Source organism: Eupeodes corollae, chromosome 1 (genome assembly GCF_945859685.1).
Source record: "Eupeodes corollae chromosome 1, idEupCoro1.1, whole genome shotgun sequence".
Taxonomy (NCBI): domain Eukaryota; kingdom Metazoa; phylum Arthropoda; class Insecta; order Diptera; family Syrphidae; genus Eupeodes; species Eupeodes corollae.
In genome coordinates this window covers 111,844,321-111,855,187 of record NC_079147.1, presented here as the reverse complement: position 1 = coordinate 111,855,187, position 10,867 = coordinate 111,844,321, and the positions used below count along the sequence as shown (strand labels likewise).

General features: G+C 34.1%; 1 non-coding gene across 1 annotated transcript; it reads right to left on the bottom strand.

Moving 5' to 3' along the window:
• Window positions 1-247: 247 nt before the first annotated feature.
• On the bottom strand, window positions 248-319 carry Trnam-cau (transfer RNA methionine (anticodon CAU)). The gene has a single exon. It is a non-coding gene; the product is annotated as a tRNA-Met (tRNA).
• Window positions 320-10,867: the final 10,548 nt, after the last annotated feature.

Below are 10,867 nucleotides of genomic sequence, written 5' to 3'. Positions count from 1 at the left end.
TAAACGTTAGGTTTTCCACTCAGCTCTCTAGCCAATTTCTAAAAATCAAATAATTTCACATCAATATTTAAAGAATTAAGGGTGATAAATATTTAATATAATAAATGCACTAAAATCTCGAAACCTCGTAAAAACTTTTATTTCGTAACCATTCAATAATATTACTGTTAGAGGTCCACGGATTATTATTGAGTCATAGAAAAAAATACTTAGAATTCAAGACAAATTAAAAAAATTTCAACTAACTTAGCAGAACATGGTTTCGATCCACGGACCTCTGGGTTATGGGCCCAGCACGCTTCCACTGCGCCACTCTGCTTGTTGAAATTAATTTATAATTTTGTAATTTCGACAGAATTCTATGACAAATAAGTTGTTTTGCAGAAATACTTCTCTTTTTTTACTTTTGAGAGTTTTATGATTATTGGTATCATTCCCTTAATTTGGTTTAACATTTCGGAATCAAATACAATCGATTCTTAATTTTTCTGTTTTATATTAAGAAGAACAAGTAGGTATTTAAACTACCATTACACCATTTCATATTTCCTAACTTAACCACTCTATCGAATTTTATCAGGTTTACATATTTTGAATTCAAATGAATAAGCATTTTACTTGGTTGAAGTTTTTGATGCATTTTCAGCAATTAAAAAACGAAGCTGACAAACCTTAATCAACAGACATCAAAATTTAAAATTTCAGAGACTAAGAAGTCAAGTATTTCATTATCCACCTCGTAATCTTAATTTTTATAAATTGTTAAAATACAGAAAGATTCTAAGATCTTCTAAGATTTAAAAATTATCTTTTCGACTAATTATTTAACTAAAATGTAACTAATACAACATAACTTAATAAAATGCTTGTTTAATTTTGAGTGTCAAAAATGTTTCGAGAATTGAGATGTAGGTTAGTGTTAATGACAGTAGTATTTTTTTTCCAAATATATATGTATGTAAATACTTCAAAGATTTTTTGATTGTAAAATGTAGAAGAATATTAATGTTATTAAAAATAAAATGTTTAAAGTTAGAACGCTTCATACAGTATTTTGTTATGATAGGGTGATCATTTAAAAGCTATAGCAAAGTTTTTCAAAAAAAAAAACACATACAATTCAGAAAAATGCATAAAATCTTTATTTGAATCGATAGTACGGTCCATATAATTTAATGTTTGAAGACTATTTTATGCAAATGTTGACCTTGACTGTGCTTCAAATGGTATATCCCCTTAGTATAATTTTGGCACACTCTTTCCAAAATTCCAGCCGGTATCTCAAGAATAAATGCTTTAATGTTGTCTTCCAATGCGTCAATTGAAGCGGGCTTGCCTGTATAGACATGAGCTTTAACATAGCTCCACTAAAAATAGTCTAAAGGCGTTGAATCGTACGATCCAGGCGCCCCATAAAATGTCGAACTATCCTCTCAATAAGTTCATTATTGCGCGTGCTGTGTGGTATGTTGCATTGTGTTGTTGAAACCACATATCATCCAAGTTTTGCATTTTGGGAAAAAATGTTGGATATCATCTCATGGTAGCGTTGATCATTCACAGTTACCACCCCATAAACCGCACCATGCTGTGACTTTTTGTGGATGCATTAGTAATTGGTAGCTCTTGCAATGCTTCTGGCTGATATTCACTTCAAAATTGACAATTCTGCTTATTAACGTACCCATTGAGCCAAAAATGAGCATCGTCGCTGAACACAATTTTTCGGTAAAAAAAGTGGATGTTTTGACCAACTTTCCAAGTGCAATTGTACGCTGCAGTAGGTTGTTCGGCTCAATTCTTGCACCAGCTGTATTTTGAAATGCATCACACCTAAATCCTTCGGCAAAATTGTATGCGTTTTTGAGTAACATAGATCCAACTGCTGCGAACGGCGACGAATCGATAATTTATGGTCATCATTAACACTGGCCAATACAGCTACTATATTGATATTTTACTCAGTTCGCATTCTACGTAAGCGTGTCCAATAATGTAAGTTTGGTGCGAAATTTAGTCACAATAGCCGGAATAACTGCTTTATTTAGTCGATTAAACTGACCATAAAATGGAAGAAGCACGCGTTGAACTTTCTTAACAGAGCACGCATTTTGATAATAAAATTCAATAATTTGCAAGCGTTGTTCGTTTGGAAGACGATTCATTCAAAAAATATTTTTGATAGTGAAACAAAAAACGAAACGTGCGTCAGCTATTTTAACCAGTAGTGCCAAAAAGATAAAAACTAAATAATCACCCTTTATTTGTTTACTAACTTACAATACCTAAGTAACTTTAATACATTAATCTCTTGTTAGAGTTTTAAGACTTCCTTATTTAAAATCAAGTGTTTGTCTTTTTGTTTGTTTCACAATCGGACAACGTCCAAAAAAGTGAAAAACCTCTTCACTCTCATTCATGTTGCAAAAGATTTATAGGGATTTTTAATAAGGGCGTGCAGATATTGTCAAAGCCAATCGTGGTATTTGCTTTGTCGCACGTAGCGCCGTCCTGCTGATGGAACCACATGTCGTCTAGGTCCATATGGTTTAATTTGATGATGACATAAACAAGTAAGGAACATGCACGAAATTTTTTTTCACAGTGTAACTATCATGGAAATAATATCTTTCGCAGAGGTCGTTGCTATCATGGAAATCAACCTTTGTTACAGATCTTGCTGTTCAGTAAACTTTTTGTTAGACCTAAAAAATGATCTCTTGATAAGGGTGGTTTAAATGAAACAGGGTTTTGCTATAGTTAAGGTTCAAATCCTTCTTATCAGCTAGTTCGATCCAATCTGTGTACCATCCTTTTCAAGATTGAATGATGGTTTGTCATATTAAGCATTTTAAATCCATAATCCGCCTTGACTTTAAATGTTTTGAGGAATAAAGGTATTGTGCTTTGTGGTATGTAGAAAAACCACTTTATGTATAATCTGAGAAGTTTTTCAACTTGGTCGTATTGTCGAAAGCCCTCTTCGAATATGGTTTGATGAGGAATGTCGGTAAGCAAATGCAGCCAAACAAAAGGCACTCAATACGGCTCTGCATAGAAGGTGGATCTTTAACTAAATTCAAAAACGTGTACGAAAAAGATGTCACATAATCTTTTTTGTAAGGATCTACATAAACTTCAATATTTATTGATTTTGTCAAAAAAAAATAAAGTTATTTAAAAAAAAAAGTGTATAAGGACACCTCTAGAATTCTGAAAATGCATATCTATCCAAAATACTAAGACGTTGCAAGGAAGAGTTTAGAAAATTAAAACCAACAAATTACAAAATGTTTCTAAAATCAGGAAAACTATAAATGTCGGTTGAAGAGATTGCTTAGATTTCAAAAAAAGTATCCTTAGTTTGGATAAGGAATTTAATTTTAGTAATTAATTACAGATGTTTCAAGAATTCACTGATCTACAATTTCGTATTCTCCAATTAGAGTTGAAAGAAACTTTTCATTATTTTGATTACAATGCAAATCTTCTATATCTTTAAATCAACAGTATATTAGACTCGATTTTCACACTTTTAATTGACTGTGTTTAGGATAATCAGCGAAAGAATTCTCACATTTTTCTTCTAAAATGTCCATAAGCAAGATTTCCTAGGCGCATACCTAATGTACCTTAATCAATTTACAAACTTTAAAGTTTAAATAAAAAGTCTCTTAAAAAACATCCCACTTAATGGAATGCGTAAATTTTCTTCGATTGGATTGGAGAATCACATCTTACAGAATCCCCCTTAATAAACTCCAAGCAATATAGATGCACTTCACATATAGGTATGTAAGTTTATTTTTTTTTCTACCTATAAATATATGTACAAAGGCACAAAAGGCTAAAACTTTGTTACATTCCAAACATTACTAACTTGGTAATAAATGCCGCAAACAGGTATTGGCAAAAAAAACAGCCGAAATGAAACTACCTAAAGCCATACACATCACATTTGTTTTCGTAGGGGAACATATCAACACACAATACACATCGATATAAACTTTTGTATGGCCTTAACCATGTACCCTAGAAGGTACATGCTATCTCTGTTGGTCAAGGCGTTGTTGATGGCTGGAGTCGACCTACCAACTTTTCTAGTGGTGAGGTCTCTGATGATAGCTGCGGACCTGAGCACCATCTACACTCAAGCTCCAAGCTCTACTCGTATACAGACATACGTACATACTTATGGTGTAATAAAAAGAATGCAATCAAACTTACAATATGGGCACTTAAATTTCTCGACTTGATTTGGTACACCCATCAGATTCATTGGCGAACATCTTCGCCAGGGATTTGCCGAGTATAGAGTCGGAGTGGTTAGGCTTAGTTGAACTCACATTGCCCCTTTCGTTTGCAGTCCAGCTCTTAGTTCTCAGACAGGGAATTGCATTTGGAAACCCTAGGAACAACGAATAAATCTACACATTTTTGTATAACACGGAAAGATACTAAAAAGATTCCAGCTTACACCGTTACCGTCGTTGCGTCGCGTCGGTCGCATCGAAAACATTGACGACGCGCCGGCCAGCCGGCCGGCCGTTACCGCCCGTCGTAAACTATGCAGGTGTAGGATTCTTGAAACGGACCAAGCCTCGCGTAGCTTCATATACTCTTAGTTGTCTATAGTTAGCTTCGTGACTATAGGCTCATAGGTGGTAATACAAACCTACAACAGTCCAATCTTCGGTCCAAGCTGGCCACATGAGACTTCTTGGACAAGCGTCAACAACATTGGTGGCACTGTATAGGTACTGCGCTGCGATGATATTCCTTCCTACAAATAATGGATAATTATAAGAAACGCTTAAGCTTCAGCTTTAACATCAGCTTCAGGTAGTTGTATAACTTTCTTTAAACAAAACAAACATCAGCACGATGAGAATCCCTCTGCAGGTTAGCATCAGCGGCAGGTGCCGTCCCGCCCAACACCAGCGTTTCGAAGAATAGCAAGAATTCTTCTATTCCACATTACGCCAAGGTATATAGAGGTCTTGTGTTTGCAGTTTGCACTTACTTCCAGCAAAGAAGTATCATATCTGAAAAATACATAAATGTGCGAGAGGCGGTTAATGTTTGCTTAAAGTAATAGGTCTTGCGTGTCTAGGCGGTCTAGGCATGCAGCACTGCGTAGCGTAGCGCAGCGCAGCGCAGCAGCCGAGGTAGCCAAAATAGACACGCCTAACTAAAATAAAGTCTTTGAGTAAGTATAAGTTGAATGTTTTGAGAACAAGCAAACGAGTACTTACATAAGTTGAAAACACTTTAACGAAATGGGTCAAGCATTACATTTTAAAAGTTATAAACGCCAATGTATCTTAAGCAGCCATATATACAAAAGATATGTTAATAAACAAATAGAAGAAGGTTTACCTGGAATGTGTTTTCTGTTAAATAGTGTAACAATACAGAGATTTATTGTCAAAATGCCAACAAAGTAGTTAAGCATTGAGTTTATGAATAACCCTAAAAGAAGTATTAAGAAAAACCTAAATGGACTTTTATGAATCAAAAGTAGGTTATAGCCGTCGCGTCGGTGTAGGAAAAGTATTCCAAATATGTATTTGCACATAGTTTGGATATTCTAACATGTGACACAAGAAGGAAGGTGGAAGTTTCAAGTACAATGTTGAAGAAAAAAACCGTTTCAGAATTGCTTGCCATCAAATTTAACTACAGACACTCAAGTGGTTATTTATACCCTTAACATGGTTACATTTAAAGACAGTACGATAGTTAGGAAAATGGGGAGCAAATTTAAGAGGAGATACCTGTTAACATTGGTTTTAAGATTTTAAATATTGAAATATTAGGGAAAAAGAGATCATTCGACATTTTATTTACTCGACAGTTGGTCCAAAGAAATGTTTAATGTGCTAATTCGACAGAACATAGTTTGTAAAAATATCGTTAAAACAACTAAAAACAGGATGCTACTGTGTTCGAGTGATGTACGAGGGTAGTCCCAAAAGTACTCGACCTGACGTATAGATGGCGGTTATTGTTTGAACCAATGAATATGATAGAGAGTAACAACTTTATAAGGATCAAATTTAAAGTTTGATGACGCTACGTTGTTTAGTATTTGTTTGCCAGCCATCAATAGTGAACGCTCTCAATGAATTTGTAAACATGAAAAAGTTATACAAAACAATACGATACAATTCTTTGATTTGAAAGGCCTCAGGCCTGAGGTCAACCAATATCAAAGCGAAGCTAGATTCTACTCTATGGAAGTCCGCTTCTTCGTTTATAATAGTAAATTATTGGTCGCAGAGTTTAAACGAGGTCGTTATTTAAGAGCTGTTAAATGGACATGGTAGGCTTTTCAAAAAGTGCTCTACATAGCATATTGTCTGAAAGTTCCAACATGAGAAACCTGTGCGCAGATGGGTGCCGCGTTTACTCATAATAAAACAAAAACAGCGTCGCGAGGATATTTCAATCGAGTGTTTGGCGAAGTTTCACAGCAACAAAGCAGAGTTTTTCTGTTTTTTTGGGATATTTTATCTTCAGAAGGAAATTTCACAGCAATAGAGCAGAGTTTTTCTGTCGATTCATAAACATCGATGAAACATGGGCTCATCACTTCACACCTGAGACAAACGTCGAGAAGTCAAAACTATAGACTATAGGGTGAATCGGCTCTAAAGAAGGCGAAGACAGTTCCATCTGCTGCGCAGGAAAGGTCATGGCATCAGTTTTTTAGGATATTTTATCTTCAGAAAGGAAAAACAATCAACGCGAGTGTTCTGCGGACTTATTGCAGCGTTTGAGTGCCGAAATCAAGAAAAAACAGCCGCAAATTCAATGAGTTAAAATTCTGCTTACTTTCTCACGCACCCTATTAGCCAGATTTAGCAACCTCGGATTATTTTCGGTATCGAAACTTAAAAAAATGTGGGTGGTAAAAGATTTGCCAACAATGAAGAGGTGGAATCTGTGGTTGATAGCTATTTTGAGCAACTCGACAGTTCTTACTATAAACAGGGTATCGAAGCTATTAACAATGCAAATATTTTGACTATAGTTTTGTCACCTATTATTTTCAAAGCTGTCTATCCAAAAATCTCCAATTTGTTTTAGGGGCAACTGTCCAAATTATCATTATCATATATGAGTTATGATGAACTTGGAAAGAATGGTAAAAAAGTGTGATTGGACAATAGTTAAAGGAGGAGGAGGATTCACTTTTTTGCCAGCGTTGAAGAAAGGCTCTTTAGAACAAAATAACGGATTTCCAAGCCAACGTATTCGAGTATGTGAAATCATAACCCTAGATTGAAACATTAAAAGCCATTACATTGCCCCAGGGTAACTGTTTAGATCGCCTTATCCACGCATGGGAGGATTGGACATTTTTTTTCGAGAATGTTCAGGGCCAGGCAACAAATGTCCGCAAATCCGAAAGAAGATTCGTAGCACAAGAGGACTTATGGCACTCATTGGTAATAAATTGGGTTTATCAATCGAGCTTTCCAAAGGAGTGCTATTTGAAACGGAACTGAAGATGACATTGTACTACCTTCGGGACATTGAAGTCTTTTTGTAGTAATTTCTATAAGAGTTTGGTTCGTCGAATATGAGAATTGCAAGTTTTTCTAGGTACCTTAAACTTGTCTCGGTTGTGCTCAGTGAAATTGGCTTTATAACAAACGAAACTTAAATTTCTGAGATTAATTACCCCTTTACAGCTTAAACCGAGCATTAAGTATTCTTAAGGTTTCCTTGTTCTTACCTAAGCACCGTGTACCAAAATTTTGTTAAAATAGTTGCTGATAATGAATCTGGTCTTCCAAACAGAAGGTGGCATAAGTCCGGGACTGGTTTATCAAATGTCAATCATATCTCACCTCTTTTAAATATTTGATGGTCCACTATCGTATTGTGTATCATAAAAATACATAAATATAAACCATGAATTTCTTAGGAAGTGTATCAAAAAAAAAGTGTTTGAATAGTACTTAATTTGACTGCTATCGCCTCCCATCTTATGACAACAATTTCCCATCTTGCATCCTCATGTATATTTTGTATAATAACATAAACTATAAAAGTATATTCCACAATTCAGCATTCATCTTCATTTTTCGTTCTGAACCTTTAAACATTTTTGTTGCTTTAGATTTTATTATTCAAGAGAATTATGGTCATGATTTATGTTTAACCTTTATTGAAGTGAATAAAAAGAGTTTATATTTTAATGTTGCTATAAATTTCAATGGGCCTTTTATAAAAACAGAAAAGCTAAGTCGAAGAAAAAAAGTAAAATTTGTTCTTTACCATTTAAATAAAATACATTATCATAACTACAGTCACATTTGTACTTACATAAACATAGTTATGATCGCTGAATAACGCATTATTAGTACTTCGAGCGAGTAGCTTATTTTCTTCTCCTGGTCAAAATTCATCAAATTTGGTTCAGCGGTTTGATCACACAGGTGGAGTAAACAGAAAGATTTATTACGATTGTTTCGTGAAACACAAGTACACAGATTTTGTGATTCAGAAACGCGTGAATAATCTACGCATGTAGAAGTAGATAGTGAAAAAATATGGTGTGTCCAAGTTGATGCCCACTATCTTTCAGTTTCTACCCTCGTCTATTTGATAATAGTCATTGATAATGCATCTTTTAAGCTGGAGGCGTTAAAAACTAAACGGTCGATTATAGGATCTAAGACTAAGGTGTCTTTTAACTAATAAAGGATCTTTTCTATGGCTAACAAAGTATTTAAAAAGTCATCGATTGTCATTTTAAGTTTTGACAATTTGACCTTAAGATTCGTGCTCAGTGATCCTTGATACATATGTACATATTAAATCAAATATTGTTCGTGTAGAGACTCATCGAAAAAAGTCATGTCAAAATAGACTTCCTCAAAGCTTTAAAGACGTTTATTTTGAAAGCCTTATAACTTTAAACTTGGGGCTTGATCAACTTGTCTATCCGATTTTCAGTATGTAAAGTATTCTTAAAAATGTACATATATACACTTTTTTCTAAATTTTATACCTGAAATTAGCATCAACATTTAAAATTTTTAAACATCGCCATGATAAAATAAAAGAAGTTGAATAAAAATGAAATTTTCATTACAAATGTCAATTATGCAATATTTCAGTCCACTACAACAGGCTGCAAACTCGTAGTTGTCAAACAATTTTAATAAAGGGTGATTTTTTAGCTCTAATCTTTTTGGCAACACTGATTTAACAGCTGACGCATGTTTTGTGTTTTGTTTCACTGTCAAGCATCTTTAATATAATTATAATTTAACCATGAATCGTTTTACGAACAAACAACGCTTGCAAAATACTGAATTTTTTTATTATCAAAATGCGTGCTCTGTTAAGAAAGTTCATAGCACGCTTCTTCCATTTTTTGGTTAGTTTAATCGACCCACTGAAGCGGCTATTCGGGCTATTGTGACTAGATTTCTTACCAAATTTACATTGTTTGTTGGACATTAAACCACCAACATGCTTACGTAGAGTGCGAACTGAGTAAAATATCGTATGATGACCATCAATTATCGATTCGTCACCGTTCGCAGCAATTCATATTTTCATATTTTTTTTTTTTATTTAATTTTTTAATTTTAATTTTTTTTTTTTATTTAAGTCAAAAACATAGTTCGCGCTATTCTCGTATTCCCCTAAATTTTTCATACAAAAACCCTTCTTCTAAGTTGAACTCCCCCTAAATTGAAATTCCTTCAAATAGTCTGGGAGGCAACCGTAGGGTGCCCTACCTCATAAGCCGACTGGAATTTAGTGCCAGAAATGGATAGAGCATGACGTGGCATATACAAAACTGCAGGGCGGGCTAACTTTCGATGGGCCTTGTGGTGGGAAAATGGCGACTTCCGGTACCGTTTTTTGGTACATACCTACCTCATCAGCCTAATGCAAAAATGTACAACGGGTCTATTGGGATTTACTTACACATTTCAAAACAGGAGGGCGGGCAAAAAAAACTTGGGCCATACCGCTTGTCCGCCCATCTCGAAAAACGGTATTTTTGGTACAAACCTACCTCATCCGCCGACTAGACAAATAAGGTATCAAATGAAAGCTTAGACTCTCTAGATTAAGAATCCGTTGGGCGGGCTAACTTCCCATGGGCCAAACATGTGCCCGCCCAGCTGTTTTTGGAAAAAAAAAGAGGCTGGGATGCGACCCACACTGATAACTTCCCATCACGTCTGTCGATTTGTCTTGCTTAAAAGTTTGTCTTTATGTACTCGTATCAATTTTTACCAAATTTGGGTACTCTTTTTGTAGATTTTATTTTTTATATGAAAAAACGGACTGTTGGATTTTTATATAAAAATTACTGAATATCGAAAACAATATTTTCTGTCAAATAAAATAAATTTCAAGCCAATATTTTTAAGTTTTGAAAAGCTATTTGAGTCGAAAGTAAATTTTTACGAAGTTTTAGTATTGTTCTTTTTTTTTTGAGTTTTATTTTTTGTAACAAAAACTGTTAATTCGATTTTTTTTAAATTTTACCAACAATATTTCTTATGAGATAAAATTACTTTAAAGCCAATACTTAAAATTAAAGAGATATTTGAGTCAAAAATCAATTTTTACCAACTTTTGTACATTTTTTTTAGGTTTTTATTTTTTGTAAAAAAAACTGTCAATTTGATTTTTTTCAAACTTTAATTGTATGTTGACAACAAGATTCTTTGAAAGATAGAAGTCAATTAAAGCCAATATCTCAAAGTTTTGAAAAGATATTTGAGTCGAAAATCAATTTTTACCAACTTTTATAATTTTTTTTTAGGTTTTTATTTTTTGTAAAAAAAACTGTCAATTCGATTTTTTTCAAACTTTAACTGAATGT